This window comes from Acipenser ruthenus, chromosome 6 (assembly GCF_902713425.1).
Source record: "Acipenser ruthenus chromosome 6, fAciRut3.2 maternal haplotype, whole genome shotgun sequence".
Lineage (NCBI taxonomy): Eukaryota > Metazoa > Chordata > Actinopteri > Acipenseriformes > Acipenseridae > Acipenser > Acipenser ruthenus.
The window spans coordinates 26,649,039-26,668,806 of NC_081194.1; the positions used below are offsets into that span (position 1 = coordinate 26,649,039).

The window sequence follows — 19,768 nt, forward strand, 5'->3', positions numbered from 1 at the left end:
AATATAGGCAGGTTTTAATGTTTTTGTTTTTAATGTTTGTTTTTGTTTTTAATGTTTAATATTTTTGACAATTTGATCAAAATTGTACCAATAAAGTTTTTCAATATTTTTGAAAATTATTACTGATTTCGTATTCATATGGATTACTGAGTGAGTGTACTCTGTGTGTGTGTGTGTGTTGGGGGGGGAGGGGGGCGCCGCCTTAATTTCAGTCTGCGACTGGGTCTTACAAAGCATCGCTATGCCACTGCACAGAATCTTACCTTAACAAAAGAGGCAGTAGTCTCCGTGTGCTGGCTATTTGAGCCATCGGTGGGCGGGACCGAGGACGTCATCCCACGGAGGAGCCTATCGGCAGCTCTGACATAAAATGCTCAGTAAGTACCTGAATGGAATACATTCTGACTCGGATAGCCTTCCATAAAATCATGAGGTTTCGACACGTGCTGATTGTTCATTATTAACCCTTCGGCAGCTGCAATAATTAAGTTCACATGGAAGGCGGTAAGGGTTGCAAATGCATATACATAATTTAAAGTAAAAAAACGCACAAAATTGGTTTATAGTGTAGCGTGCGCGGGGGAAGGCAGCAGCAGGGCTGGTAGAATTGTGCAGAATTAAACATGATAGAGATGGGGACGAAATACGAGATGAGATCACTTTGTATTCAAATATAACTAAAACCGACAAGACGAGAGGAACAAGAACAAAAACTTGAGCAAAAAAATAGCAGAGGGGAGTATAAACAATCTAAAAACATAAAGCTCATATTTCAGAATGACGTGTACTTTCTTAGAAGTGGTTCGAAGTAAAAGCAAAAAATATGAGATGAGTGCAGGCCGGAGTCGTGCTCTGTGGCGACGTCTCTGTGACAGGACAGTCGCTGTAAGAGGACCGACTCTGTGGGAGGACTTGCGCACACAGCTTCCAAAACGTCATCACTACCTACGCTTAGTTATAAACAACAATGTAGCAAACTAAAGCAACAATGAAGCAAAGTGTTACTTTCAGTTCCATCTCGTCTTTAATATCAACCGCCAGAAATGTCTATTACATTATCAATTGAGTTATTACATTATTAGGTGATTTATTACATTATAGGCAACAAATACATTACTGAGGATTATTACATAACTGGGAGATTATTACATTAATGGTTCGGGATTCAATATTATGACTGCAGGGATTGTGGTTAATAAATTTTAAAAAGCACATTAAGCACTTACAACCCTATAAAATACATAAATAAATAAATAATATAAGTTTTAGGTCAGAATAAAAAAAAACATAAATAAAACACAGCAAACAAAGATAAGGGTTTAAAAACAATATATTTTTCAATTTCAGAACACGATTAAAAAATGGAAGTGATCATAAGTGTTACACGGACTCGATCGTTAAGAGAATTATCATTTGCAACAGGTTGGTACTTTGTCACTTTTCAATTATCACGTGATAGGGGTGTACGCTTTGAGTGTCAATTGTCACGTGATAGGGATGTACGGCTACAGTAATGACATATTTTAAAGCTGCGTGCGCAAGGCCTCCCACAGAGATGGTCCTCTGACATTATTTGTTTATTTCTGCCTGGTTATTCTCGCCGTCGACCTGTCAGAACCCACTTTTAGTCGGGCATTACCGTATTTTTCTATAGGCCTACTGGGGCATGGTCACTTTAGAAAAAGTTAATAGTACTCGATATTTTTTAAATAGGCTGGAATTCTGAGTGCTTTGAAGCTGTGAATTAGCCTATAGAAAATGATAAAGTCTAACAAACAAACGGAAACAAGTATTGATTAACATTTTAATATTATTAATATTATTTACCATATCTTAGCGTTAGTATACATGATACACCTATATACTAACTTTAAGATACGGTTGCGCTTAATCATCACCGCCTAGAGCCCCGCACAGCATAAGGCCGTCCCTGCGCATTATTATTATTATTATTATTATTATTATTATTATTATTATTATTATTATTATTATTATTATTATTATTATTATTATTTCTTAGCAGACTTACAATCGTAAGCAAATACATTTCAAGTGTTACAACACAAGTAATACAACAAGCATAGACACACAGTTTCATGAAAAGGACTATTGGCCAAACAAATATTTAGGGACAAATCAATAACTTTAGAAGTGTTTTGCCATTTCCACAACCCCAGATTTCTAGCTCTTCCACAATGGAAAGGGATGCAAATGCACTCAAAAAAGTGTTTTGCAGCAGCGTGCAATGCCAACCATTGGTTGTAGCACAGGTGCTTCCTTTTGTTGAAGCAACAGCTTTTATGTACTGTGAAAAACATTTATGTGTAAGTAAACCGTGGGATCCTAAGGGACATTTCTACCACAACCTCTCACCATTTCTTTGAGCAGTTTGTAATGCTATTTTACAATTGCATTAATTCCAATCAAATATAGAATGACTAGTTGATTTGCTCTGCTCCTAATTATGCTTTGCAAATTTTTTAATTTACCCAAAAGGTTTTAATGTTTAAAATTGTAGCCAGGATATGCCACACTGGGAATTTTACCTGGATAATATTTGTTTTTGTACACAGGATCCTTAATTAAGAAAATCTAACCTAAAGTAGGAGAATCTAAAAATCCAATTAAAAAGATTGCTCCCTTTAGCGGTTAACGTGATATAGCCGAATTGGCTAAAATGAATGGTGTAGAAATAAAATGGGGTTTACAATATATCATGGATTTGAGCAAGTAATACATATACTAATACGTGTATATTACATGTAGCAGAGAAGAAAGAAAAAAAAACACTTACCAGATCTAAGATAATATAATAAATACCTCTTTTATATTCATTTGAGTGGTTTATAGCCATAGGGCAAAGCATAACTAAATGTGCTGAATTTGGTACTATGATAATAATATACAGTATCAGCCTCATTGAGCAATGGTGTTAGGAGACCAGGCAGTAGCCCTAAGGATTGTTCTCACATTTCCTGCCATTGAAGACTGGTTGCTGCCTTTCCTTTGCAAAACACCGGACATCTTTTACATTCTGATATTTATCTGTGTTTCACAGATAGTAAAACATAATAGTTTTCAATGGGTTCCAATGACCAAGGGGTCAGGGGTGATTACAACATGCCAACAAGACACAAAGTTGCTCTTTAAATGCTGCAGGAAGTGGTGTTGTTCAGCATATGCTATGCCAAATGCTATCGCCGGTGAAACAACCATGAATAAAACTATCCCTAGCATGCCTTATCTCAGATGTAAACATATAAAGGGGTTGGTGTGAACAAAGGCTTTGAAAATGTGAGACCTATGCAATTATTAATTTTAGAGAAGATTTAGTGTAATTAAATGTAGTATTACCACTATGTAAGCTACTTAGCCCAATTCCAATAGATCCAAAGAAGTTTGACAGAGGCGAGACTGTAATTTGCTTTGGAGATTAAGTAATATTACATTGTTCTAATATGTACTGGATGTTTCATAGATTAGCACCAGATAACCACCAAGTCACTGCTAATACACTGTGGGTTTATCCAATGTTTAACTAGAACAAGCAAAATAAATAAATAAATACTTGAAGGATTTGGTTGACTTGTTTGACAACAGGGGCCTCAAGAGAGACATAATTTGTGTAAAAAAATAAATCTGTTGTCACATTTTGAAAATCTCCTCTGTTATTTGTTTGATTTGTTTGTTGGCCTTAAATTCCAATTTTTAACATAGATTATTTAAATGGACGATGCAGACTACAACGTGTCAGAAATGAATTTTATTCACTACTTAGAACTTAGAATACAATAAAATCTAAATAACCTGTTTTCACTTATTAATTTTTCTATGATGAATATTTTGTACATTACACACTGTGGTCAGATTTACACAATTAACAAAGCACCTTTGAATAGAAAGATCACTGGAGTGAGCCTAAAATGATTACTGAGATATATCGACTTAATTGGCTTTGTTAAAAGCAAGATTATAATGGGAATCCGAGTCAAAACTGGTACTGTAAACCGGTAAATTCAATAAGGCCTGCTGGGAGCAATCTTTACCTGAAAGCTTCTATGTTTGTCATGAATATTAGTTACTGCATTCAGGTTCCTACAACCTGAACTGTAGCCATATTACTTTTCGTCACATAACCAAGGAATTTAATTATTCAAGCATAATTCTATGATGTGTGTTGCAGTCACAAGACAAAATAACACTTCCCAAGATATGATGGGGATTGTAAAGTTCAGGCAAACAAAAAATAAAAATAATTACTTGCTGATGTGTCAACTGAATTACTAGAGTCTAGCAACAGGTGAAAAATAATTGTTTGACCCAGACAGTCATGAAACAAAATGTGTGGTGTCTCTATAAAATAATCTGTAATCTGTATCTTGATCAGTGAACCATGAGACAACACTAGTGGAACATTTACTTATGAAGTGAAATGTAAACCCTGACAACCTTCACTGGATAACACAACTCATTTTAGTTAGTATGTGTTTATGCAGCATTAGGTTTATGTGATATATGTATGCAATAAGGCCCGACAGGGTGTCCGTATACAGATATATTGAATATACAGACACCCGGAAGGGTCTTATTGCATTATAATCCAGGTAAAACTGGATTTGAAGAAAGAAATGCATAAATCATGTTTAGGGCAAGCAATTATTGGGTTATTTTTATTAAATATCCTTATGCTAGTCCCATTTATAACTCTGAACTACACACTATTATTTTTTATTAAAACATCTTTATGTACATTGCCATTGAAAAGATACACCAGCTGGCAGAGTTGAGACGGCACCAAGTTATTAATTTTTTTCTTGTCATTGACAGTGCAGTCACACTGAGCAGAACAGATGGGAGGAATAAAAATACATTCAACGACGTCTCGGATTTCAGTAATTATACTTGTCAGAGAGGGGTGGATAATGTGCAGAACTTTTTGTGTTTTACTGTAGCGTTTCCAAACCGCTAAAAATACATTCTAAGTGACAAAGTCGGGGTGAGTGAGTATAAAGACAGTGATTTATATATTTGTATTATTTATTTATTTTTTTTGCTATCTTCCAGTTCATTTAATTGTTCCTCATCAAAATGGCATGTCTACTTACTACTTTGGGGATTTTTTGCAGGTAATTGGTCACTCAGTTTCATAGTTATTGTGTACATCTGAAAGCAAGATGGCTACCGATACTTTAAATTCAGTGAGGCAGCGCAGCGATTTAGAATATGTGACAAGGCTCCAACTGTCTGTATCCATCTAATATATGGACAGCTGGATCCTTGCTCGACCAATCACATTGCTTGTTTCACGTTCCATTGCCAGCCCTGGATTATAAACCATAGTATAAGGGTTGCAATGTTGTACAATCAATTATGCAGCATTGGGAACACTGGAATTAGATTTGAACGTATATGCCTGTATGCTATTTTCTTTCAGGTAGCACAGTACTGTGAGCCTTTATGACCTCTGTGTTATCACAGCATCTATCAATTGTGTAAAGAATAGGTTTCTCAGACAATATAATGATTTGGAAATAAGTGGGAAAGTCAGATCTAAGAAGTTATAAGCTAGTTTTTCTTTTTTGTTTCTTTCAGACGCCTTTATCCAAGACAACTTACAGAGACTAGGGTATGTGAACTATGCATCAGCTGCAGAGTCACTTACAATTACGTCTCACCCGGAAGACGGAGCACAAGGAGGTTAAGTGACTTGCTCAGGGTCACACAATGAGTCAGTGGCTGAGGTGGGATTTGAACCAGGGACCTCCTGATTACAAGCCCTTTTCTTTAACCACTGGACCACACAGCCTCCTGTTACTTAAACAGCTGTAGCAACACGTGGGGATGTGTAACGCTATATTTTTCAGAACCCTGCAACTTACTCTAAGTCATTAATAAGGACTCATCCACCTAAAACAGGTACCTTTAAATCCTCTACGTTTTCCAAATTTGTTTATATATTATATTAGATGTGTTCTGTATGATTAATTATTGTTGTTCCTGCTGTAATCTATGTGTTCTTTATTAGAATCGCTTTGTACCTCACTTGCTGTTTCCACCATCACATCCTGGGGACTTTTTAAAACTCAGTAGTTTAAAGCACCCATAATGCTTCAAAGGGCCTCTGAAGCATGTCTGCTCTGCACCTTCATGCCACTAGTGGATGTACGAAAGACATCAGTAAAGAATTCCACATTGTACAAATTTACATCCAGAGCAGAGTGTTGCAGGAGGACATTTAATGGTTTTAAGGTAGCCAGATGTGGTATTATACTGAAATCTTTTTCATGGATTGCGCATTAGCTACCCATATGAGTTCCTGGTATATTAGGCCTTTGGTTCTAGAAAGCAGGAGTCATGTGCTGTAACGGCGGACACTTAAACGGTTTCCAAGACACAGAGTAGCATAGAATGTTCAACTTACAAATGCTTTGTGGTTGTCAAGCAGACCTGTTTATATGAAACATAAACCTTGCTATTGAGAATGTTTAATTTGGCTCCTCAAAAATGTAAGCAGACTGTTATAAAGACAGATATATAAACAAGTGTAAACAATGTTCCCTACTGTTCATTAGAGAGGATTTCCTGGATTCATCCATTACGGAAGGGCTGTACTAACACGTACAGGGTAACTGCAATCTTCTGAACCCGCTACCTATTTTATATGTTATATTACTTTACAAGTTTTACCAAAAATAAACATTACAGTAAAGTTTATAATCTGTTATGTAAGTTTTATTTTTAATTCTTAAACAATTACAGTGTTTTGCCCTGTAATATCTGCACCCTCTGCAACCGTGGCAACTTTGAGTTAATAACTGGAAAATGTTTATACAAAACACAATTTTTCAAATAACCTGATTTCAGATATGCAGAAGCAGACCCAGAGATTTTTTCTTTTTTTTTTTTTTTTTTGTGGTTGGCATGGTTTCTAAGCATGGTCGATTGATATTAGCAGAAACAACAACAGAGATAGTTAACACTCATACTTCGATATTAAACAGGTAAGACATTATTATTCGGAAAATGTAGATTATAGATTAAAATAACACTTATAGTACTTCCATTAAACAGAGTAAATGGGGAGCTGTACTTAATATGGCAAATGAATAACACATCATTGATAATTAATTAAAATAAAAGTTCAAATACAATTCGAGATTACAGATTTAATTTCAGTACAAAGCTTCACAATAGTACCCGTCAGGTAGCTGCAAGTACAGGTTTCTTTCTCTTTTAATAAAATAGGAGTTAATTAAAGTTACTTTAATAAATATGCACATTTCTAAAACTGCACTGCATAAGAAAACACCCAGTTATTAGGACTTGTATTGCAGCTTTAAAACTATAAAGATTATAATGAAAATGTAAACAGTCCGTCTCTATTTAAAAAGCCAACCCTCACAGACTCTTTTAGTTAACGGAAATTCTAACACAAACACTCCCCATGTTGGCTGTCCAGATAGGGAATATTGCGCACACAGGGAAGGGTTTCCACCTTTCACTTCCTTCAGTTAGATTGTAGGGTGACTCCTTCTTGACTCACATCCCTCGCTTGGTGCTATTACTTCAGTGAGCGCCTTTCCTGTAACGCATAGATTTTGGCAGAAAAACAAGATTTGTCTCAAGTATGGTTAGAACATGTGTTGCTTTAAACAAATACTTAACAATCCAGAACATAATGGAATTTCTTGCTCATGTTGATTCTATTTATTATTATTATTATTATTTATTTCTTACCAGACGCCCTTATCCAGGGCGACTTACAATTGTTACAACATATCACATTATTTTTTACATACAATTACCCATTTATACAGTTGGGTTTTTACTGGAGCAATCTAGGTAAAGTACCTTGCTCAAGGGTACAGCAGCAGTGTCCCCTACCAGGGATTGAACCCATGACCCTCCGGTCAAGAGTCCAGGGCCCTAACCACTACTCCACACTGTTGTTTACTCTACAGGGTGCCTGCCAGGTCTCATTTAAAGTGTTTTGGGTGGTGCCAGCCCTCGCTTTTAAAAAGCTATTCCTATTGAAGGCAGCAGCGACATGCCTTGAATTCTAATGTTTCATAGGTTTAAAAAATGATGAACATTTTTGAGAAGCTTTACACTGTAATAAAAAATAAGTTGTGACAAACATGATTGATAGGTAATTTGACCATTTGTTGTTACATTTCAAATACATAATGACATATAATTTCCTTTTAGGGGGCTGTGTGGTCCAGTGGTTAAAGAAAAGGGGCTTGTAACCAGGAGGTCCCCAGTTCAAATCCCACCTCAGCCACTGACTCATTGTGTGACCCTGAGCAAGTCACTTAACCTCCTTGTGCTCTGTCTTTCAGCTAAGACGTAGTTTTAAGTGACTCTGCAGCTGATGCATAGTTCACACACCCTAGTCACTGTAAGTTGCCTTGGATAAAGGCATCTGCTAAATAAACAAATAATAATAATTTTTAAAAAGCATCTTATCTTGTGTATAGATGTCATCCTGGGCATAGAACATGACACAATAATAATAAAAAAAAAAACTCCAACACTTTTAATGCACCACAAGTTTAACAGTAATTCCTAGAGTACAATGTTGTTTTAGTGATTAATACGTTTATGCGTTCTGTTTAGGGTGTTTCATATTATAACAGAAATAAATTTGTACAGTTTGAGCAGCCAGTACCTCTCAAAAGGCTCCCTAGACATATGATGTATTAACTTATGATAAGGCTGACTACACATTCAGTAATTCTAAGTATTATAGGCAGGATTATCAAATTTTGCATCCGCTTTTTGTATTTATAAATGTAGTGTGATGTCGGCACCATTTAAAACACTAAGGACCAACTGCAATTTGAGGAATATTTGGAGGGAGTAAAATAAAACTGTCAGCATTACAAATTTAACCATAACAAGGTTTATTCACAGAAAATGTGCCCTAAATTGTTTATTACCAGTTTTGTAACTTTTCTTTCACAAAATATGTCCCAATTGCTGTTCTGATGCAGCCTGTGAAGTTGTGTTGAAATAAGCTATCATACACCTTCCTGAATGTCAAAAGGTGATGTGCTTTAAATTCTGCTTGCGCAGGTTTATAGAAGACCCAAGAATAACCTCAGAGCAATATCTGAGAAGCTGCTGAATGAACTCTATAAAAGAATAACGATGCAATGGAAAACTGCTAGTGACACTAAAATATTAAATATGCATGAACAAATGTAAAAAAAAACCCAAAAACAGTAGATCAACTAACGGGGTGCAGCCTCATCTTTTTCCTCAGCAAAAATGTCTCCTATCTTATGGTCACTAATGAATCTTCAAGTGGTTGAAATGTTGCATAGCAGAGCTCTCCAACCTTTTTGGCTTATGGAGTCTGAAATGCCAGTGTGGCACAATTTTATTGCTCATAAGCTGGACACCATTAAAATGGTATTCCAGATCAAGGAGGGTATTTTAACAAACAGAAAAAAACAGCGTAAATAATACCTATGCAAAACACTATTAAAACAAAGATGAATGTTGCTTGGTTTAAACTAAATAACTGCCCCACACTGGAAGTACAGCTTTTTCCCTCACTATACTAGTTTACCTCCGCTATGCTTTTGTCTCATGAAAAGCAGACTTTACCATAACATTCATACCGTTGTTCAGTTTTAGTTCTCAAGATTAAATGCCCTCACTCTTTTCAGCAGAATGGCCAATAATATGTCGGACCAGGCTTTTTATACCATCTAACATGATAATTGATTAATTGAATCCCACCTCCTTTCAGATTAAAGCATGAAATTCCAGGAATTTACAATTAACCAATTATCCATTTAACCTGAGCTAATTTTCTTAACCTGTGACTTGCCCAGTTTTGTCACCTTCCTGTGGTCCTTCCTCAGGTTCTTAACAGCATGCAGGCTTTGCCCCTGGTCCCTTATGTTTAACCTGCAATTACCACTACTTGCCCTACTGTCAGTCATATCAATAATAAGGAAGTGTGGCAAAGTGGTTGCTGATTATGTACAGGTGCAGAGGTGATGCAGTGCAGGAATAAACAGACAGAGATTTGTAATCCGGTATGGAAAATAGATGTTTTATTTTTGTTATAATCCAGGTCTGGTGACCAAATAATAAACTCTGGTTATACACAGCGATGCGTAAAACACAGAGAACAGTAACAGGGATTGCAGCCATAAACAATAAACACAGTATCTCTCCCACAATATACAACCACGGTCACCAGTCCTGGGTGCGTGCTGTAGTGCTCGTGGTGGGTGATACAGTTTAAAGAGTGACAAATAGTGCAGTGCTGTTCTGGGTTCAGTGCTGGCCCTTAGCGACAGCTCCGGAATGTGTTAGCCGTCTATAAACACACAAGTAACAATTATAGACAAGACAAACAAACACTCACGATACTCTTAATACACAGTGCATGGGTCCTTCCTTTATGCTATCATGCATGACCCCTTGGTAAACGATTGCAGCTGACTCTATTGCCTGCAGCTGCTACCTCGTTTACCTTCTGGGTCAATACATTCCTGCAACAGAGTCTCGCCTTCTTCCAGGCTGACCGACTTCCCGATCCAGGAAATGAACTGTCAGGCTAGCCCGTCCAAACCCTTTCCCTTTCGCTACTTAGCACCCTCACAGGTCGGGAGGGAGATTTACAACCATAACTCATTATATTTCTGTCACAGGAAGTTACTAAATGACCAGAAAAAAACACAACAAAGAAATCACATATATAACAAAAAAAAAAAACAGTTTAATTTGTTTAACCACTTCTGTATTTTTGTGTTACATGTTTAAACACTTAAACAACATCATTTGTTGCAGCATTTTGGATTGCTTCTACCAGAATGTTCCAATTCTCCAGCCTTTGCATCCAAGTCAAAATAGCCATATAGTGGGGCCCAATGAGCCATACGGATCAAGAGCCGTCTGTTGGATAGCCCTGTTGTACAGTTTACAATGGTATATTTTGATCAGCCACTGTTTAGATCAATCGAATAGACCCTCTGAAGTGTCACAATCAAAATACAAAGTACTTGGTGAAGTCCTCTGTTTTTCCATTCTGGATCTTATCGATGAGACAGTTAAACAAAAACAAAAACAAAAATAAGTAACATGCATCCCCCGCCATGATGGTAAAAATGAATGACCTGTCAGTATGATGAAAGAGTTGATGACCAAGACATAGATCACCAATATGTACAGAGTAGTATAGAATAACATTTATTATTATTTATTTCTTAGCAGATGCCCTTATCCAGAGTGACTTACAATTGTTACAAGAAATCACATTATTTCACAGTATACAGATATCACATTATTTTTTTACATACAAGTACCCATTTATACAGTTGGGTTTTTTACTAACTTGCTCAAGGGTACAAGAGCAGCATCCCCCACCTGGGATTGAACCCACAACCCTCTGGTCAAGAGTCCAGAGCCCTAACCACTACTCCACACTGCTGCCCTTAGCTGTTAAATGTTTAATCACAATTTGAGTAACATGTCTCCAGATGTATAAAAAGTGCTATTTAGATGGAGGGATGTAAGGACAGATTGACATACTCATGTATCTCTAGAATCTGATATTCTCAATAACTTAAGAGGAATAATGATAATATCAAGTTTCATGATGATTGGATAAGTAATTCTCCACTTACATTGAACAATTTAAAGTGTACATTTCATCCCCAGTGGGGTATAAAAATAAACACACAAATAATTGAAAGAACAGCTAAACACTTTTATAAAGATAATAAACTCAAAACCCCTCCTTTGCTGATGAAGTCACTGAAATCTGATAAAAGCTTGTGCTGGACGTCCTCTTATCTGAAGTTCAAATGTCTGTTAGAAAACAGCCTGTTTTTATGGAATTGGATCAACATTTCAGGGTTTCATAACACATTATGATGAGCATGGCTATAATGCAGCCATTCCAAAATGTAGTATTTGAAATCAAATCAAAAAGGTTACTTATTTTTTAGTAAACAATTAATAAACACAAAATAGATATTCATTTAGTTTTTTACATTAAATATTCAATGCTAATTTGCAAAAACTTTACATATGTGTGTTAATTCAAGAGCCCCTATGTACAACTGTTTTACTTATTTGCTAAATTTATAACAATTCCAGTGGATGGAAATGCTAAATGGTTGAAGGCTTATAGGAATAATTGTGGAATGCAAAAATGCAATAGGAAATAAGTTCATACTTTTTTAATTAAGTGTTAACAATTTCCCAATCCACTTTACTTGGTAAAACCGGGATAAATTACATGGCCTGTACTGCCAAGATGAATATATAATCTTAAAAAGAAAAACAGGCTTTATTTATGCAACATTCAAGAAGCCATTATGATTGGTATCATTGGTACCCACCCTGTTGGAAACACTGACTATTATTAGTGTATAATAAATAATCCTCCCTGGGTATCTCCTTCACATGATATCCACTGGAAACGTCACATGGTGTAATGCACTATGTCTCAGTAGTCTAAAATAAGACACTAGGTTGAGAAGATACATACAGTAGGTCTAGTATGACTGTTCAAAACAACTTCACCCTTGTGTTTGGCTGTGAAATGTCATTGCACAAATGCCTTAATCATGTGAATTACAAATAAGAGATTTTCTACAACTCAATGTTAAAGCATTAGGTCATTTGATCACCAAACCCTGTGAGAAACTATTAGTAAGAGATCATTACCAAACAAATTCTGTGTAAGTTTAGAAAGTGGTCCAGCAGTGACTAATACTATTGGCAGGAACATCCATGTGGTTAATGATACTGTTTTTATTTCATACAATAACAACACACTCTATTTTAGACATGATTGGAACTATGTTTATTTTGTTTATGGTGGTTTTTTGTGCTTTTTCTGTCCAATTGAATTACAAAACATGCAGTATTGATTAATTTCTGACCTTATTTTAAAATTGGTTGCTTTTTTTAAAAAAACGATTGTGTGGTTCATTGTAGTCTTGCATTGATGTTTTTAAAAAACCATGCCACTATCCTTTGTTTAAGCCTCAATATCCCTTTTCTCTGATCCCTTTATTGTCTGTGGCAGAGCAAGAGCCCTGTCTGTAAATAGTGTTGGTGTGTGTAAGTGTTTTGGTGGTGGTTGGCAGGAATGGGGTTAATTCCTGTCCCTGACACAAGCATGTGAGTGTGGCTGTTCCCAAATGGAATAATTGGGAACAGCCACATCCTATATAAAGAGAGCCCAAAGCTCCATTAGAGTGAGACTACCAGGGAGCCAGATCAAAGAGAAGGTATAGTGTTTTGATCCAAAGTGTATGGGTTAGTTTAGAACTGAAATGTTTAGTTAGCACTGCTAGAAAGAGTTTTGTTTACTTTGTGTTTAAAGTAAACATACAGACCTGCCCTGTTTAAAAACCTACCGGTGCTTTCGGAGTTCTGTTCTTTTTTTACACAAAAAGACAAGTGAAGCACACTTTGGTTTGTCACATACAGGACCATCTTCACTTGTCTTTTTTTTTAGAATCCCCCATGCTTTCTATACTGGAGTTTACACAACTGTCCCATCCTGCCATTGTGGAATTCTCTGAAAAGGACCCTGTCCAGCACAGAATGCATGGGGGACTATATTTTTTGCAGACAGTATAAATGTTGAAGAAAATATATTGTTCATAGATGTTTCAAAAGTAAGACAAAATTGAGCAGCTTGTGTCTGCATGATTCTGCATTCGACACTGCAGATTTCCACTTTCATAGCGATTCTCTTTGAGATGTTAAGGCTTCTGTTAATTATTAATAGAACCTGGAAAACTCAGGGGAACATCATGTTTTATGCCAACCCGTTTTTTGACTTACTATAGGGGGGTTTAAAAAAACAAAAAACAAAAAAAAAAACCTGTGTGTACCAAGGGCATTGACTGCTTGGCTTTGTTACAACTCTTTATCAGCACATTTTTAAATAAATGTGAACTGACTTCTTGCTAGACAAGCGTGGGAAATTATAAAATAAATAGAAATGGAGACCATATTCCCAATATCTAATTTCTACAAGTGATGGAAGTAAAACATTAGATAGAAAGGCAGTGTTTCAATTTACACCAAATATTTGTACCAGCTGACTATCACTGTGGTGTGTGGGATATTTTGTTTTTCTTTTGCATTTTATTGATAATTGTTCTTTTTGTACCATTATTAACTTTGTATATTTTTCACAATGTTTGCTTTGAGATTATTATTGTTTATGTATGGATATTTTCTTTATTGTTTGCAGTGTTTACCTACTTGTGGTGGAGATTTGATTTAGTGTTATTATTTAATTGGGGAAGGGATTGTGATTAGTCCCCATTGCTCCAAGAACCCACAATCAGCCACAGCTGCATTCAGCAGAGGCAGCCATTACTTTCATTGACAATCCTATAAAAGCTGAACCAAAACTGACCAGAGGGGGGGGGCTCCCGAGTGGCGCATCCAGTAAAGGTGCTCCACGTGGCATGCAGGATGCGCTCTATAGTCTGGACGTCGCAAGTTCGAGTCCAGGCTATTCCTTTGCCGACCAAGGACAGGAGCTTCCAAAGGGCTCAATTGGTCAAGCGCCGCCCAGGTGGAGGGAGGGAGGGCTAGGGTGTCCTCGGCTCACCACGCACCAGCGACCCCTGTAGTCTGGATGGGCGCCGCGGGCTTGCCTGTAAGTTGCCCGAGAGCTGCGTTGTCCTCCGACACTGTAGCTCTTGGGTGGCTACATGGTGAGTCCGCAGTGTGAAAAAAGCGGTCGGCTGACGGCACACACTTCGGAGGACAGCGTGTGTTCGTCTTCGCCCTCCTGAGTCAGCGCAGGGGTGGTAGGGGTGAGCTGAGCATAATAAAATAATTGGCAATTCCAAATTGGGAGAAAATAATAAAAATAATTGGCAACGACTAAATTTATATTAAAAAAAAAACTCACCAGAGGGGCGTGGGTTGCTGGTGGTGCCCGTAGACTGGAGACCGGAGACCGGAGACCGGGGACTGGAGACCGGATGAACAGGAAGTTGGCCATTTTGGGGAGCAGGAACAGCAAGCCAACAGCACACACAGAGACTGAGCTGCAGAGAGTTGCAGTCTGGCAAAAGGGTTACAAGTTGAGGGAGGACCGCTTAAGTATAATACAAAGGGAAGTATTATGGATATTTAAGTACAAGATAAGTCAACAAAGACATAAAAAAATAACTGCTACAACTCGATTGAGTGTTTTATAGTTATGAATCATACAGTAGCAAATATTGTATAATGTTTTGCTTCTACTGATATGACAGGTTTATCAATAAAAGTTGCAGTGAAAATAAAAATGTAAGAATCTATGATGATGCTGATTTATAATCTAGGTTTGCTTTTAAATTGTAAAGGTCATGATACAAAGTCATTTTGTTATTTAAAGAGTTGCCAGACTTAACAGATTGTCTGCATTTTCTTTTTGATTAGCATCTCTTTTTTAATGTGGAATTTATTGATATAGCTTTGCCACACAGTAAGTAGTTAGAAAAACATCTCTTTTTACAATGACAGGCAGAAACAAATATGTCAGAGGAAGGGTAGCAAAGTCCTCTTGGCGCACAGAAAAGAAAAGAAAAGTTCCCTAAGGAGGAAATGAGAGGCTGAGGTCATTAATGAAACTGAGTTATTCGGAAAAGCCTCTGCCAACATCAGTTATGCTACCAAAGAGGCCATGTGGCCCTCTATAGTGAAGAAATTCAATTGTTTATTGTATTTATTTATCAGTGACACATACAATTATAACACTTACATGACACAAGATGCATTGCATTTTCCATTTAGCCAGGAGGCTAATTTCCATTGACAGTCCCTGGTTTCCAATGCTGTCGGTGTTACTAGGAGGACAGTCAACCAGGTGATGAAAAGGTGGCAGGACCTGCGGCGGCGAACTAGCAATGAAGCACAGGCATGCAGCAGGAACAGGAGAAGGGCTGCCATCCACATCACAGCTGACACCTCTGGAGAGGCAAGCGGAGAGGACAATCCATCCCAAACAAAGTGACCCTGGGTTTGAATATACAGGGTCTTCTCCATCTTGCCCTTAGGTTTTCCTGCCTATCCTCAACAAGATTTTTATATTAGGGCTGTCAAGCCATTAAAAATGATTAATCTTGAGATTATTTTTTTTTTATCTCAGTTAATCTTAGTTTTAATCAGCAGTGTAGAGTAGTGGTTAGGTCTCTGGACTCTTGACCGGAGGGGCGTGGGTTCAATCCCAGGTGGGGGACACTGCTGCTGTACCCTTAGGTACTTTACGTAGCTTGCTCCAGTAAAAACCCAACTGTATAAATGGGTAATTGTATGTAAAAATAATGTGATATCTTGTAACAATTGTAAGTCGTCCTGGTTAAGTGCGTCTGCTAAGAAATAAATAATAATAATGATAATAATCACATATTTATTTGATGCATTTACTGCATCCATCTCATTTAAGTTTGTTTTATTATTATTATTATTATTATTATTATTATTATTATTATTATTATTATTATTATTGATATTATTAACAATCCTGCATTGCTGTTAAATTGTTTGAACCAACTGCTAAATCACAATGGTCAGTTTATTACACACCTTACTGCATTTATAATTATCAGTTTCCTTTACTCATACAGGAGGCAGTGCAGTCCAATGGTTAAAGTCCAGGGCTTGTAACGAGAAGGCCACCAGTTCAAAACCTCTGCCACTGACTGACTCACTGTGTGACCCTGAGCAAATCACTTAACCTCCTTGTGCTCCGTCCTGCGGATGAGATAAATCAATCAATGTCTTATTGTAAGTGACTCTTCATTTAATGCACAGTTCACAGCCTACCTCTGTAAAGTGCTTTTTGATGGTGGTCCACTATGAAAGGCGCTATATACAAATAAAGATATTATTATTATATTATAAACTGATATTTTTCATTGCCGTTTAAATAATCACAATAACACTAATAATAACACTTTTAAATTCTCTTTTATTAATAACTTGAAATTGCCTAAATAAAACAAAACATTCACTGAGTAACAGTTATATCCTCTGTACCTGTAAATAATAGTGTTTGAAAATAAATGTGTGAAATAAAACAAAGCTACAATATGAATGGGTCTGCAATCGATAGCTATCCAACAGCACTGGTTATAGTATGGTATTAGCTTGATTCATGGGTATACAGCGATGATGAATTTTTTAAAAAGTACTCTGTCGAAACTGACAGGTTTCATTTGTTGCTGTATTGTTGTTGTCTGTAGCAGAAAAACTACTAGAAAGTGTATTTTGAGAAGTGAAAGCTTGTTTAGCACGCAGGTGGTACAGCAAACTAGATGCACTTCTGTAATACTGGAACTCACTTTGACAGTAGATAAAAGTAACCCTCTTTCTATCTAATGAACCATCAGAAGGCTTTTAAAAAATAAACATCCCAATCACAAGTATTTCAGTTTGAGTGCTTTGCTACATAATGTGGTGCCGTGACTAATTTTATATTCAAACAATGACTACACTCATTCAGTCCTGGCATGCACTAAAAGGGTGCTGCAGGAAACGATTTACAGTATGCTAAGAGGTCAAAACAGGAGTGTGATTAATGAGTAAAAAAAAAAAATGAATCTCCCAAAAAGTGAACGTGTTATCACAGCCCTACATATTAACATATTATGGAGGCTGTGTGGTCCAGTGGTTAAAGAAAAGGCCTTGTAACCAGGAGGTCCCCAGTTCAAATCCCACCTTAGCCACTAACTCATTGTGTGATCCTGAGTAAGTCACTTAACCTCCTTGTGCTCTGTCTTTCAGGTGAGATGTAGTTGTAAGTGACTCTGCAGCTGATGCATTGTTCACACACCCTAGTCTCTGTAAGTTGCCTTGGATAAAGGCATCTGCTAAATAAGCAAATAATAACTTAATTAAAAGAAGGATATGACACCAATATTTTTGAACATTAAAAACTGAACTGACAACAACTTGGAAACATACATTACAAATTGACAGTTCAAGGAAGACATTAACTACAGTATGATGTTGGGTTTATCACAGGATATACCAAGTCTGTACTGAGGAGGTATATCCCATGATAAAAACATAAATACATGTTTTATAGTTAACAGTTTTCATTTAATAAATAATTAAATAAATACGTGTATGTATATATATATATATATATATATATATATATATATACAGTAACAGAGCAAGGGCTCTGAATGTAAATAGTTTGAGTAATGTTTGTGTTTTGGTGGTGGTTGGCAGGGACGGGGTTAATTCCTCTCCCTGCCAAAAACATGTGAGAATGTGGCTGCTCCCAAACGAGGTAATTGGTGTTAGTTGGGAACAGACACAGACTATAAAAAGAGAGCTTCCAGCTCCATTAAGGGGGAACGCACCAGGGAGTTGGTATAAGAAGTGTTTTGGCTGTGTAAAGAAAGGGTTGCGGTTTGTAAACGTGTTGTTTACAGGTAAACGGCTTAGCTGTCCTGTGTGTGAGTCAGAGACCTGTTTAAGTGAAGTTAGGCTTTATGTTAGTGGTGGGAAAAGTGAAGCCTCTTGAACCACTGAACCCTCTGAACCATTTGCTTCATAAAAGATTCACTGAGCCGAATCACTTGAAGCGCTTCGTGCTCCATAGTGACATCTATTGGTAGAGCCACGTCATTGAACATACTTGAACTTGAACATACGAGTTACACAGAGGCTGCTATTGCCTGGAACTTGGCATTTAGAAATTATGATCTGTAGCCTAATGTACACGAAAGACACCGTAAAGCATGCTTTTTACAGGCTCTGTCAGTGTCATTTGTGACTTACAAAATGAAGTTACATTTTATAATTTCTCTGCTATCTGGTTATATATCAACCACACATATGATTACCCAACAAAAAGCCAGTCACGCATAGGCATTATCATACTTGAAATGTAAAATTGTTGTACAATCGAAAACACGATAACGTTGCTTTAGAAAGGGAGGCATATCTGACCTGATGTACTCGGCTGGGAAATTAGTTTTGAAACAAGTAAGATCTTTGATATTTCATTTGTTAGTCAGTTTCACGGTGGCGCAACAAGTTACTAACTTAGTTAGTAAGTCGTGTAATTAGAAATGTTTGTCAAGCTTAGAATCGAATCCCTGCTCCTGTGAGGAAGTGTGTGTGTAAAGAACTTGTTTTAGATTTTAAAAAATAATAATTACATTTTAAAATGCAAAACTAAAAGAATCATATTTGCTGATATTTTCAAATAAACAAATTGAAAAAAAGAGAAAGAAATAATAAATTCTTCCTTCCAGGAGTAATCTAGGCTATATTTCATCGAAGCATTGTATTGATTCTGTTTCAGTCAGATCATGTGATGTGTTGCTTCATGCGGAACACTGTTTGCTTCAGATGGTTCGAGGCGGGTTACGTCATTTGTTTCCTTCACAAGCAGTGGTTATTTGAATCACCTGAAGTAGTGAATCACTGAATCATGTGACTGATCCGAAGCCTCAATGAGCTCCTGTGAGCGATTTAAAGCCTCATTGAGGCAATGAACCCTGTGTATGATTTGAAGCCTCAATGAAGCAATGAACCCTGTGTATGATTTGAATCCTCATTGAGGCAATGAACCCCATGTATGATTTGAAGCCTCATTGAGGCAATGAATATATATATTAATTTAACAAAGATTAATTGAAATTATTAAAAAATGTAATTTGACAAACAGTATATTCTTCCTTCCAGTTCTAACCTACGTCAACGAAGCATTATTGATTCGAAGTAAAGCGTTGTATTGGTGGTTTATGTCTTCTTTTAT

At 36.8% G+C, this 19,768-nt stretch overlaps 1 long non-coding RNA gene across 2 annotated transcripts; it reads left to right on the forward strand.

Annotated features, from left to right (window-relative positions):
• The first annotated feature begins 398 nt into the window (after nt 1-398).
• LOC131737268 (uncharacterized) lies at nt 399-6,717 on the forward strand. Of its 2 annotated transcripts, XR_009328863.1 has the most exons (4): nt 406-504; nt 1,348-1,422; nt 4,828-4,996; nt 5,593-6,717. It is a non-coding gene; the product is annotated as an uncharacterized LOC131737268 (long non-coding RNA). The 2 variants fall into 2 exon arrangements; XR_009328864.1 differs by lacking the exon at nt 1,348-1,422 and having other exon boundaries at nt 399-504.
• Nucleotides 6,718-19,768: the final 13,051 nt, after the last annotated feature.